Source organism: Grammomys surdaster, unplaced genomic scaffold (assembly GCF_004785775.1).
Source record: "Grammomys surdaster isolate TR1022 unplaced genomic scaffold, NIH_TR_1.0 63, whole genome shotgun sequence".
NCBI classification, from domain to species: Eukaryota; Metazoa; Chordata; class Mammalia; order Rodentia; family Muridae; genus Grammomys; species Grammomys surdaster.
This window is the reverse complement of record NW_021604565.1, coordinates 10510820-10520271: the sequence shown is the minus strand read 5'-3', so window position 1 is coordinate 10520271 and position 9452 is coordinate 10510820. Positions and strand designations below refer to the sequence as shown.

The window sequence follows — 9452 nt, the reverse complement described above, 5'->3', positions numbered from 1 at the left end:
CCCTCCTTCCCTTTCCTTTCCTTTTTCCTTCTTCCTCCCTTGCTCTCTCTTCCCACTCTCTCTCCTCCTTCCTTTCCTTTCTTTCTCTTCTTTTTTTGTTTGTTTTTTGTTTGTTTTGTTTTTGGTATTTGATCACAGCAACAAGACAAACAACTAATACTGAAAATTGACACTAAAAAGTGTTGTTGCTGCGATAAACCTGATCATGCAGTTAACAAGCCTTCAGAGTTGTTTGGTTGCAGACAGGAAGTATTTGGAATTTTTGAGCTAAGAACGCCTTAGAACCCTACAAGTCCAGTTACTTTTAGAAGTTTAGAAGACTAGGGTTTTGAGAGAAGACTAGGCTTTCGAGGCCTGGTTCATGAGGTTTCAGATGGGAGTAAGGACTATTAGGAAACAGGTTTGAGGCTATTTATATGATATTTTGTCAAACAATCTGGCTGTATTCTGCCCATGTTTAGGAACTTCAGTGATGCTAATGAACGACAGAAATGGAATATTTGTTTGGTGGAGGACCTTCAGGCTTCAGTACAGATATTGGTTATTGTTCTTAAGCCATATCTACAATGAGAGAGGACAAAAGTAGAGTACAAGGATATAAAGAATATGAAATTTGATAAAGAAAAGAAGTATCTAGAAGATGTTGTAAGGCCGCACCCTTAGAAGTCTCTATCTTGATTCTCTTCCTATGGCTGCAGCTCAACATGGCACCGAAGGACAAGAAACCTAAGAAGTCAACCTGGCGGTTTCATTTGGACCTCACTTATCCAGTAGAAGATGGAATTTTTGATTCTGGAAATTTTGAACAGTTTCTACAGGAGAAGGTTAAAGTCAATGGAAAAACTGGAAATCTTGGAAATGTTGTTCACATTGAATGCCTGAAGAATAAAATCACAGTTGTTTCTGAGAAACAGTTCTCAAAAAGGTATTTGAAATATCTTACCAAGAAATACCTTAAGAAGAAGAATCTCTGTGATTGGCTTCATGTGGTCGCATCTGACAAGGAGACTTATGAACTTCATTATTTCCAGATTAGTCAAGATGAAAATGGTTCAGAGTCTGAGGACTAATTGGCCTTTGCTTTTAATAAAATGGAAGTATGCAAAAGAAACATAAAATCAGACGTTATGGGCAAATAAAAATCATTTTACTCTATAAAAAGAAGAAGAAGGAGGAGGAGGAGAAGGAGGAGAAGGAGGAGGAGGAGGAGGAGGAGGAGGAGGAGGAGAAGAAGAAGAAGAAGAAGAAGAAGAAGAAGAAGAAGAAGAAGAAGAAGTTGTCTCTATCTTGTGAAAATACAAATGCATTGGGATGGAAAGTACCCAAAATGAGAATGCCACTGAAAATGTTCTCTGTTCCATAAAAGCAACTTCCTAGAGAAATTTTTCTCCAAGATTAGCTCACAGAAACTGTGGACCTAGGGGAACAGGCTCTATCCTGAGATGAACTTGTCAGTGCCATTTACATAGTACTAGTTTTACAGGCATGAAATATACAAGATTGAGGAGGTCAGTAATGTTGAGGGGGAATCATAGAGTCTTATATCATGTTTCCAGAAAGCTGCTGTGGCCAGACACTGTGTGGTATGTTTGTAGTCTTTGCTAGTAGCTCCAAGAGGAGGCCACTGTATGAAAATGAATGCTGAGACTGCCATGGCCTTGGGGAGGGGAGGGAACAGGGGGTACAAAATGACAGGGTTTCTGCCCCAGGGACTGAGCCAGTAGATGTGGGTCTCCACAAGTGTCAGTGGCTGCCATGGATATAAGTCTTGTTTGTATAATAATGTACATATTTTACATTCCTTCTTTAAGGAATGTTCTTCCTGTTAAGATTAGTGACTTCAGGATAATCAGACAGCACCAGTCCAGGAGGCCAAGGTGTGGCTAATGTCTTAGCAAAATAGTAAACACTAGAATCTTCTGGACAGCCTTTAAGGCTGTGGAAAAGAACTCTAAAAACAAAAATTTGAAAATATATAGTTTATCAGCTATGCAAAAATACTGATGCAATATGAGTTATGAAGGGCTTTATGAATCTAAAGGTACAGAGGCAGAGTAGCTTGTCAGAAAGATACAAAGACAGGCAGATACAAATGCAAGCTTATTTCTGAGTTCAAGGTCAGCCTGGCCCAAGTGTGGTAGAAATGCTAATTTCAGAAATGGGTTCCACCTAGCTAGTTTATCCTCTGTATTTAACAGAGGTAGGAAGATTTCTGAATTCTTCTGCAATGTTAAAAGAACATTTGTGCTTCCTGTCTCCTAAGGATTAAGAGGCTAGGGTCACAGGATGCTGATTCATAGGATAATCAAAAGGAAACCTGAAGTAAAGGACTGAACTGACATGTAAAATAAAAGACTGGGCTTATGATCTACATGAGATGAGTCATCCCAATAACTTTTTAGAGTAGCAAGAGAGTACTGCTTAGAGAACTGCTTGGAGATCTCCAGATAAAGCAGAAAGAGAAAGAAAGAAAGCATAACAGAGAGAAATCAGGCTGAAAAGCTGGTTCCATCAGAACATAAGCTGTGCAGACTGGCCTCAAACTCATGATCCTCCTGCCTCTGCCTTCTACAGAAAATCCTACCAGTGTGCACCACCACAATCAGCAAAGAATGCTGCTTTGCTGAGCATTGATGCGGCATATGCTGCTGATAAATTTACTCATGTCAGTATTTCTATTTTGGTCAAGTTTCAAGAATGGCATATATAGCTTGATTATGCTAGCCATTTTTGTCCTGGGAATACTTTTATTCCTGCCCATCATGTTAAAGCTTGTCTTTAACAACATAAACATGTTGGCAGCCAAAGTAAATGGCTTGAACCTGAAAACGGACCCCCAGACAGGGTTATTAAATTATCAGGCTGGTAAGCCAAAGACAGGTAAGATTCTGCACAGAGTCTTACCAACCTAAGGCAGAAGTGGATTGTTTTTGATAATACATATTCCATGATGGGTAAGGAAGGCATTTTTGTCAGAACGACCTAAGACAGGCTCAGTCTTGTTTATGAAATAAAAAAGGGGGAGATGTGGAGAGCTTTGGGTGATGCCTGGCAGGAATCTGACATTGGCCAAGGACAAGGAAGTGGGCTTCAAGCAGGAATCTGACATTAGGCTAGAACAAAGAAGTGATTTCAGGCAGGAATCTAAATATTAGGCTAGAACAAAGAAGTAATTCCAGGCAGGAATCTAAATCGTAGGCTAGAACAAGGAAGTAGGCTTCAGAGATGAAAATGACTTTGGGCTAGGACAGGGAAATGGGTTCAGATACTTTGATCATCCTGATAAGCCCTTAGAAACAGTGATCATGGGAGTGCTCTCACAGTATTTTGTTTTTTGCCTTGCTTATTCTTTGACTATTTGTGTTTATTGTCTTGCTTGTTCCTTGACTATTTGCATCTATTGTATTGCTAGTTCTTCAACCTAGAACTGATCTTAATACTTGCATGTAATTAAAATGGTGTAAAAGCAAAAAGGAGGAGGGGGGATAGGATAGAGGGGTTTTAGGGAGGGGAAATGGGATGACATCTGAAATGTAAATAAATAAAATAGCCAATTAAAAAAAAGAAAAAAATAGTTTAATATCCAATCCAGCTTGGATTCACGATTTGACTTTGAGTCCTTTGTTTTTGCTGTTCTTAGACATCTGTACTCTTAGAACCTCTTTCCAACTTGAGGCTGGTCCTTTGCATGTAAAGAAGAAGCATAAGTTGCAATAGAGACCTCCAGGACATTAGAGATGATAGAAGCAGGGGATTCCTGCTGAAGAAAGCTGAATATAAGGAGAAGAGCCTGTACAAGAGAGAGGTTCTGTATGTTGCATCAGCAGAGCTGGGAAAAAGGGACTACCCAATCCCTTTGAGACCAGGTCATTTTGTCACAAACCTCAGACACTGGACACAGCTGCAGGATCTGGCATTTACCCTGCTGGGTTTCAGTCTTTCTTTGATCTAAGCATGTCAAGCATTCCTTTTGGAATGGGAATGTTTATTCTGTGATGCTGCAGATTGGAAATGTATATTTTCCATTTTTTTTATAGAGGCTTACAGTTAAGACCTTGCCTGGGTCTCAAAAGTGGCTTAGACTTTTTGGCTTTTAAACAAGTTTGGAATTGTTAAAGACTTGGGGGGGGGATTTTTAAATTGAATACAGTTTTTATAAGGAGACAGTCAGAACTCTGAATCCCAAATTCAGATACTAAGCTGTCTATGAGACATTGAGACATTTAAGATTCCATATAACCAAACCAAATTTGTTTTACCCATTTGATCTTTTAAAATTTGTGCTTATTTTTTATTAATTGAAGTAAATGGAAACCTTATACTTGCTTCAATGCTTCTCTCAGTCAGACATTATAAAGAATTACCACCAATGAAATTTTCTTTTTCATATATTTGCCAAGTATTTGCTATGTGTTAGGCACTCATAAGATATATATGTTTTGGTGTATTTAATTTTTATGATAACCTTATAAGTATTATTTTAGGAATTCTTAGAAGTATCATTATAATCTACTCTTACATTGAAAGTAAATGGAAGAATAGATTTGTTACTTAGAATAGTCAACAAGCAAGTCACATTGTCATAGTCTAAATCCTGATAGTGCAGGCTCTAGGACAGTGGTTTTCAATCTGTGGGTTACTATCTCTTTGACAAACTATTATCTCCAAAAATATTTACATTAAAATTCATAGCAGTAGCAGAATTATTTACAAAGTACCAACAAACTAAATGTATGGTTGGGAGTCACCAACATGGGGAACTGTATTAAAGGGTCACAGTTTTGGAGAGCTCTAGAACATGAAGCTCATTTTCAAACCCAAGAGTATTCAACAGTCTTATCCTCTGTGCTAATTAATTATCAAAACATATACAACTTTATTCCTCAGCCTTTTCCAAATAAGTCTTCTCTGCAGCATCTCAGTACTTGCTGGGTTGCGTAAGTCTATTTATTCACTAAGACTAGACTCTAAGTTTCTTGAAGATCAGAATAAGTATAGCTTGTGCACTACAGTGCTTGGTACTTAGCACAACGATTAGCATTTAGAAGAACCTCGGTGTTTTCTAAAAAAAATATATTACATATTTTATAACATGTTAATAAAAGTAGATAGCCATATCATTTATACTGTAACAGCTAGACAGCCATATCACTTAGGCTTCAAATAGAAAATTTTTGAGACGGAACTAGAGAACAGCCAGCAATTACTTTTGGTAAGCCATTCCAAAAATAATTAGGACCTATAAACCCTTTAACAACTGGGCCACCAAATGTATGAGGTTATTTTTTCACCATGGTATACTGTCTTCTTCTGGCATTATAACAATTTAAATTATGCAAACTGCATTTCCAAGACCCTATACCATCAGGATTTGGAGTATGACAACATAACTCAATTATGTAAGATTTTAGAGGCGAAAGAAGATGGAAAGAATGCCAACTCCCTTGAGGTGATAAATAGTGCCATAGATTTGCAGGCTCAGGTGGGAACTTCTGCCAACACTCCCTAGGCATCAGCTTGAGCACCACTTACCCCAGTACTGTCATGTATCTGCAGTCTTGACCGAGTATTTCCTGTAGTTTCTGTACTTCATGGTTTTTTGAACATTCATGACCTGCTCTCTGAGGCTTTCCAGCATTTTTATAAAGATTTGAAAGGTAATGGATCATAGCTGTTTCAATAGTCAGAACTTTCAAATCTCTATTTTATTTCAATAAAGTAGATTTTTTTTCTTATGCAAAATCCAGTATAGGTTGGGCATTGAGTACTTTCTATTACCTTGTCATTCACTCATACTCCAGCCAACACTCCTCCACTCCTTTATTTTATGCATTAACACACAACTTACAAAGTTGTTTCCAAGGGTTGTGAGGCTCGGAAGAGGAATATAGCCCTAGCTAGTCTGGTTCTAAGAAGTGTCACTTCACCTACCTCATGGTTTGCGGTCACCGTGAGTGCTCAAACTAACAGAAAGAAAAATATAATGCTTATTAACCATTGATAATTTATCTCATGGCTTTGATTACCTAAACTAAACCCTTCTATGCTTGAAATAGCTAGGATAGTTTATGTCGTCCTTATTGATTCACTTTTAGATAATAATTCTATAGCCTAAGCATAATAATTGTAAAAGAGATATATATTATATGTTTATATACTTAAGTGTATAAATATTGGTTTTACTTCTGTGGTGGTTTGAATAGGTATGGCCCCTATAGGCTGATATATTTGAATGCTTGGGAGTGGCACTTGAAGTAGAAACTTAAGCATTCTTTGTAGAATCAGTTGTGTTGGGTTGTGTTTTGCTGGAGAAAACACATGAAGGAGTATTTTCCTGAAGTGGATGTTCTGCTAAAGCAAACACATGAAATGACACATGATGAAAGATTCTTCGCTAACAACACACATGTATTGGTCTTCCTTACATTGTATAGTTGAGCTTCGTTTGTCGGGACTCGGCAGACTTGGACTGATTGGATGCACGTGCTGAGACAAGACCCATGCTGAGGCAAGGCACATGGAGGACATATGATGTTTGGAGGGTATAAATAGGATTTGACAGAGTGATTGAGACAGAGCTTGGCTTGCTGGTACAGCTAGCTGTGCAATGCTTGTGGGTCTCAAGTCTTCACTGATCTTCACTTCTCTGAGAGAGGCACAGTGGAGAACTTCTCTTGGTGTTCCTGCTGGTCTCTCCTGCTGACGTGAGCTGAGGTTGAGTCCTGGCTGTCTCTGCTAGGTTGTGCCGCTGTTATTGCTAACCCAATTGTACTGAACTGGATTGCTGGTGTATCCATGAAGTGTTTGCGAGTGAAATCGAGCAGCTGCTACCTGCTAACCTGTGAACTGAACTGCTGATTGTCAGACAGCATAGAAAGGAATTGGTCCAAAGAACCTTTTTAAACAGGTCCACTACCCCATATCCTTTCTTTTACATCACTTCTGGTAGGTGGTGGACTACAAGGGAGTTTAAAGCGTTTGAGAATCATCTTGAAAAATTAAAATTACCAGCTCTATTAGGAGGTAGGGCCTTGTTGGAGAAAGTATGTCACTGTGGAAGTTGGCTTTGAAGTCTCATATATGCTCAAGCCATGCTCAGTGGGATAGTTTTTCCCTGCTGCCTTCTGATCAGGATGTGGAATGGTTGGCTCCTCTAGCACCATATCTGCTTTCATGCTATCATGTTACCTGTGATGACAGCTCTGAAACTGTAATCCAGCCCCAAATTAAATGTTTTTTTTTAAATAAGAATTGTTATAGTCATGGTGTCTCTTCACAGCAATAAAACTCAGACTAAGACAACTCCATATGAACACATATTATTTTATATGATTTTAACATATAAGCTTAATGTTTGGCTCTTATATCTATTGACCAATATTACTTGAATTAAAAAATATGAGTAAAGTCTAAAGTAGTATTATTGTCTTTAACAACAAGAAAGAAAACAAATTTTTTTTTGGTATAAGACTCATTTGTGAAAAAAATTCATTTTTGTTTTAAATTAAAATCACCTATATTTTTCACTGAGGAATAACATTTTTGAGATTCCAAACATATAACATTCTCACCCATTGGGACTGTAAAAGGTCTACATTATTATTTTTGTATTTAACATACATAATGACTTATAAAGTTATAATACACTGAACAAGAATGACCATTGAATTTGGAAATCATTATCTTTAGCTATGAAACTAATAGCTTCAACTCTGATTTAAGGAACAAATATATACACAGACAGATTCATGCAATACAGCATCTTAAAGCAAAGTGGCAAAGTTAGAATAATACAAACAACGTTATGTATGTGATTATAGAAATGGATTTGCCATAGACACTTTGTGGCACCTTCATCCTTCCCATCTGAAGTGATTTTAGATAGACAGACACGTTTCCATGATAAAGACAGTGGTGAAGATGGGTTAATTTCTGGGGATCATGTATGGACAGATCAGGTAGCCTAGCCATCCTATACAACAGAGATTCTATTCCTTCCTGAATTGAGGCATACATCACTGTGCTCTGCCTACTCATGCCTTGGTCAACAAATGAAGGTCATGTTACTCCCTCCAATTTTTGATAACAGGAGATGTGCATACAACAGGCTATCTGAAGGAAAGATGTGAATGAGATGATGAGTCAGTATGCAGCTGGAATCTATAAGTCTGCTTTTCATCACACTTTAATTTACATTTAAAAAAAAGCAAAGGAAATGAAAGTCAGTAGAAACTCACCTTCACTGAGTACATGTGGTTGGATTTTGTATTCCCTAATTCTAAATGTATGTTCTTTCTGATTCATCATAGCATCTCTTGAAGATGGCAATATAATTATCTCTATCAGCAGTAAGCAGACTTGACTGTATCTTTCTGTCTCAAAACCTGAGCAAAGCTTCTTTATCAAACTCAATTTTCCCATCTGTGAAATGTGAACAATAGAACTTTTCCTGAACCTAGGCATTCCTTACATATGTAATTCTTCTCAAAGTTTTCTTTCCTGGATAGATGAGCAAAATCAGATATATCTTGTGGCAAGGCTCCATACTTTATTTTGGCTCTCAGAGTCTATAGTGATGGAGCTTTAAAATAAGAATTCATCTGTATAATCTGGACCTCAGACACTCCACATCTGCAGAAAGAAGCTGCACTTTATGCAGTATTATTGGAAATACATTTTTGCCACTAACATTACTCAAAGACCAAAGAATGACCGGTGATAATAATCAGAGTTCAGCTTGCTGTTAATAATTGCTGAAACACACTCATCAAGTGACACAGAATAGACCTATGTGAAGGCCCAGCCCATCCACTTTGTGTACCAGGTACTGAAACCAAAGAAGCATCTACAAGGAAACAGCATAAGCTTTGGAAGTCACTCATCTATGATCAGGATTAGTGGTTGGTCACTATTCACTCTAGGGACTTTTCTTCCTTCTGTTTCTTCCTAGTGATAGAGAGTGGAAAATAGCAATCTAGACTAACTCATACTTTAGGGCCAGTGGTTCTCAAGCTGTGGGGTGAGGCCTCTCTAGTGTGGTCAAATGACCCTTTCACAGGGTTACCTAAGACATCAGAAAAGATAAATATTTATATTACAATTCATAACAGTAGCAAATTTACAGTTATGAAGCAGAAACAAAATTAATTTTATGCTGGAGTGGTCACTGCCACATGAGGAACTACACTAAAGGGTCATACCACTAGAAATGTTGAGAATCACTGCTCTAAGGAAACAGAACAGCAGTATTAAAGACATTAAGAATCAATAACAGTGTATACCTTCTCTAAACTTCTGTAACTTTGTCATCTCTAATGAACATGGTGCATGCCATCTTGAAGGCCCAGTTCTGGAGGTGTAAGGATAAATAAGATCCAACTGTCACAAATCTGGTAATCCAAATGTAAGGAAATCATTACGTGTAGAGAATAGCCTAGGTATTATTATTATTA

At 37.7% G+C, this 9452-nt stretch overlaps 1 protein-coding gene and 1 pseudogene across 1 annotated transcript in view; one reads left to right on the top strand and one right to left on the bottom strand.

Moving 5' to 3' along the window:
* Cpq (carboxypeptidase Q) overlaps window positions 1-9452 on the bottom strand; it is a 437003-nt gene that overhangs the window by 138829 nt on the left and 288722 nt on the right. The gene's annotated exons all lie outside the window — the stretch shown is intronic.
* Window positions 705-1070, top strand: LOC114621192 (annotated as a pseudogene).